This window comes from Echinops telfairi, unplaced genomic scaffold (assembly GCF_000313985.2).
Source record: "Echinops telfairi isolate 266 unplaced genomic scaffold, ASM31398v2 ScPeMD7_443;HRSCAF=831, whole genome shotgun sequence".
NCBI classification, from domain to species: Eukaryota; Metazoa; Chordata; class Mammalia; order Afrosoricida; family Tenrecidae; genus Echinops; species Echinops telfairi.
In genome coordinates, this window is record NW_022104341.1 from 75,965,644 (window position 1) to 75,970,508 (window position 4,865).

Genomic DNA, 4,865 nt, shown 5'->3' on the forward strand with positions numbered 1-4,865 from the left:
ATTGTGATGAATTGTATGAGCCCCAATAAATTGATTTTTTTTAAAAAGAGGTAAGATATTTGTACTCATAACCCTTTTGGCTTATTTATTTCAGATAGATGCTTTTTAGAAAATAAACTTGGAAATATATTAGCTTTTATGAACACTTTTCCTTTTAATCTTAATGTGGCCCTTTGAGGGAAGCACAGATAGACAAGCAAGGGAAGAGGAAGTGTTGTTTTTCTCAGAATGAAGAGGAGAGACATATCTAACTAAGGCAGCCAAAGAGGGCTGCTGAGGAGGTGTGTATGAGGAAAGCAGGTGAGGAGATCATTCATTCCAGTTCAATCCTGATGGGTGAGAAGGATTTGAACGGATTAAAGCTGGGGAGGTGGGCTGTGGGTGGAGTGGGGTGAAAGCATTCAGGCTGAGGAATTAGCCAAAGTGAGAGGAGAGGAATTAGCATGTTATCTGGCACAGGAAACAAGGAGAACACATCTGGTGTGGGATTGCAATACAGTTGGCTGTGGAGATAAATTGTGGAGGTGGTTGTTAGGTGATATCAAGTCGGTTCTGACCCATAGCAACCTTATGCACAACAAAAGGAAACACTGCCCGGTCCTAGGTCATTCTCACTATTGTTGTTATGTTTAAGTCCATTGTGTCAGTCCATCTCATTGAAGGTCTTCCTCTTGTTTGTGGAACTTCTTTTTTACCAAACATGATGTCCTTTTCCCAGGACTGGTCTCTTCTGATAACTTGTCCAAAGTAAGTGAGATAAAGTCTCACTATCCTCACTTCTAAGGAGCATTAAACAAATGATTAAGTCTCAAATGTCAGAATGTTTAAGAGAAAAACAAGAAAGGTGGCAGAGGTGGGAGTATTAAATTCCTAGGCCCATTTTGCAGACCACTGCACTAGGTTATTAACAGATTGATTTTATCATTGACTCTGGGACTAAGTGTCTCTGCTGCTTCTCAAGACTTAACCCCAATTTGCTCTAAATTTCAGTCTCGCATGATCTGCTTCGTGGCAGTTCACAATACTATCTGTTCCAGCCAGGATAAAGATATGACACAGAATTAGAAGACACTTCTCCTGACTAGCAGATATCGAAGGGGAAAAGATATATATGAACCTCTAAATCTAATATCAGAGTCTCTGGCTGATGCAATCAGTTAAGTGCTTGACTGCTAATGCCAAAGTGGACAATTTAAACTCATCCAGAGATACCTTGGATGACAGGCCTGGCCATCGCCTTATAAAGTGTCACAACCTTGAAAGCCCTGAAGCATCAGGATGGCTTAAAAGCGACCAAAGATGGTCATAAAGAAGACCAAAGTACTGCAGCCACCCAAGGGAAGGGAAGGGAAGGGCTAGTCTGTTCTGTGCGAGGGTCTGTAATCGGAGAATAGCGTTGGGAGCTAACATTCCTAAATTCCTGGAGTTGTCCCTTGACCCTCAGGGTTTACTTATTGAATATTTCCTTTGTGCAGGACTGGGCAATGCTTCCTGGTTATTCATCAGGTCCTTATGAGTTGGAGCTTAATGGACTCCAAGTCACAACCACATGCACCAGACACATCACATGTTAAGTTCTTTTGTTCAGCTTTCACAAGAACTCCATGAGGTAGGTGTTCCTGGTCCCATTTTACAGATAAGGGAACTGATAAATTTGAAGCCTCATCATATTTACAAAAAGTGTGCAGGGTTTAGGGAAACCCTTAAGAGATATAAAGTCCCCAAGTAGAAATCATTGCTTCTCAAAGGCCTGACAGGATGGAGTAATTACTAGAATGTGGGCAGGGTGGATGTATGGAGAGGGCTTCCTCATAGGTGGGGGCAAACATCATCACATAGCGAGCCCACAGTGAGGAAGCCAGGGGATCAATATGTAGACCTCTATTTGCCCCTGATACTTGCTGCTATCTCCCAAAGCTAAACTCAACCAGAAGCCAGAGGCCAAAGGAGCCTGTTAGGAGCCCTCCAAAGTTCAGCCTTCTGAAATAAAGAATAACTGGAGTAGGATAGAGAGTATGTGTGGAGAAGCACGCAGAAATCTCCAGCACACCTTCCATCCAACCTTGCTTTCCTCCCTTCTCTAACTTGCAGCCAGAATGATCTCTCTAAAGCATGAATGTGATCATGTCCTACCCCATCTTAGCGCCCCTGACACTCCTAGAATAACGTCCATAGTATTTAACCTGAAATGCAAGGCCTACTGACATCTCCAGATTGCCTTCCAATTTTAACTATTTTCATTCCTCTACCTTCCAGCCACAAGTAATTCAATTTAAACCTACAAGAGTATTGTGTTTTTTCTTTTCTTTTCTTCCTTTTTTTTTCTACCTTAGGTTTGTTTGTACAAATAGCACCAGAGGACACCAGCTCCATGCAGATGGCAGCCCAGGGATCACCTCTCATCCTCAGATGGAGAACTCTACTTTGCAGGAGCCTGGACACCTTTGGGAGCTTGACCTGGAGCCTGGGCACGTTTAGGGGCTTTAAGTTGGAGTCAAGGCCTTGGCTGGGGTGTCAGCCTTGCTTTTTGCCTTGGCCTTGGTCTTGGGCTGGCAGAACCTCAGACCTTTGGCAATATGTGCCCGAGCCTGCTTGCCAAACTTGGGGTGGACAATGTAGGCCAGTCGACTGAGCTTGAGGTTGATGCCCATTGGATCTTAGCCTTGATCTCTGTGGGATTCAGAAGAACCTTGATCGCCTTGGTGTGAGCATCCATGGTCTTGGCGTTGTTGGCCTGCATGTTCTTCAGGCTCTTCTTGTGCTTCTTGGAGAAGCACGTTCCTCAGCAACTTGGGGTCCGCCCTTTTAAGAGATGCATATCATTGTGATCAGGGCTTTTTGATGCCATTTCTGTGCCATTTTCAGGATTGGTTGTGTGCGGTGTAGTTCTTGGACTCTGCCATGTCTGCGCCAAAGTGTTTGCTCTCAGAGCACCAGAGACCGGAAGAGAGAGAGGCGTGTGGTGTTTCCTCTGACCCTTTGATGTCCTGGAACTCTTCCTGAAATGACCTTTCTTTTTCCGTTCCCTTTCACTTGAGTAAGACCTATGCCGCCTTTATTTACCCTTAGAAATGAAGGGGGCTTTGTTATGCAGTTGGATTTTGGGAAATAGAAACTCTATTTCTGAGGCAACACTTTTCTGCAACCTGTAAGTGGTGGCACATTGAGGCTGATAATTGGTAATAGCATCATCTTTTAAGTGGACTTCTGTGATTTTCTTCAAGTGCTAATCTTAATAAGCACATAGCTTATAAGATCACACTTGAAAGTAATAGAGTGGAAAATTTTAAGAACTTATCACAATATTCCTTCAAAGTAGTTCTCACAATATTCCTTCAAAGTGGTTCTCTGAAAATGATTAAGGCTTTTCTATGTTCTAGAAACAAGTGCTTGGTTAGCTCAGATGGTTAGAATGTGGTACTGATAACATCAAGGTCAAGATGTGGTCCCTGTATGGGCCACATTTAAGCTTTAGGAGCCCTAGTGACATAGTGGAAACCACCAGCAGTCCAACAAGAGAGAAATGAGACTTTCTGCTCTTGTAAAAATTTACAGTCTCCATGGCAGGGACAGTTGTATTCTGTCCTTTAGGTTAACTATGAATCAAAATCAATTTGATGTGAGTGAATTTGGAGTTTGGGTATATCCTGAAAATTCTGAGATGCTAAGATCTGTTGTTGTTGTTGTTGTTGTTGTTGTTGTTGTTAGTGCCATTGAGTTGGTCCTGACCCATAGCAACCCTGTGCACAGCAGAACGAAACACTGCCCAGTTCTGTGCCCTCCTTACAGTTGTTCTTATGCTTTAGCCCATTGTTGCAGCCACTGTGCCGATCCATTTTGTTGAAGGCCTTCCTCCTTTTTGCTGCCCCTCTACTTTACCAAGCATAATGTCCTTCTTCAGGGACTGGTCTCTCCTGACAACATGTCCAAAGTACTTAAGATGAAATCAAGCCATTTTTGCCTCTAAGGAGCACTTGTCTGTCAGTTTGCCATCCTGCCGTGGCTTGTGTGTTGCTGTGATGTGGAAGCAACATCACTGGTGTCTCAAATGCTAGCAGGGTCACCCAAAGTAAACAGGTTTCAGCAGAGCTTCCCGACTAAGAACAGACTATGAAGCAAAAACTGGTTGGTCACTTCGGAGGAAGTAGCTGCTGAAAACCTTATGCAGAGAATCAGAACATTGTCAGATATTAAAGACCTCATGAGGCTTGATCATTTGCATGAGATTCTTTGGGATTCTTGGGACAAATGGTGAGTATGCCTTTCAAAGAGATGACTGGGTCTGTGAGATAAAAAGTCAGTTGCATGAGCACATGAGCAAGAGCAAACAAAAAGCTTCCCCTGGCTTCTGAGTAGAAAGGTCAAGTGTTAGTTGTTATTCATTATTAATTCTAGACTAAAGAATGAAAAGAAAAGAAAGTGTATTAAAATTTGGGTCTCATAACCACACAATTATCTTTATGTGCACATTTTCTCTAAAGAGAAGTGAAATTCATATTATTAAAGAATGTCTATTTGATTATTGAAGATATAGTTAGATTAATATGTAATATCTTATTTGATCTCCCTCTTGACCATTTAAATGTTTTCAGTTTTTAAAAAATGGTAAATATGGGGGAAGGAGGAGGGAGGGGAAAAAATGAGGACCTGATGCCGGGGCCTTAAGTGGAGAGTAAATGTTTTGAGAATGACGAAGGCAATGAATGTACAATTGTGCTTAACACAATTGATGTATGTATGGATTGTGATAAGAGTCATATGAGCCCTGAGTTAGTTAATTGTGCTAGCCTGGCCGATAATCACATGTGGTGCTGGTTGAAAGGTGGAGGGATAAATGGGTGGTGAAGCCTCGCCTTTCTAGTTCT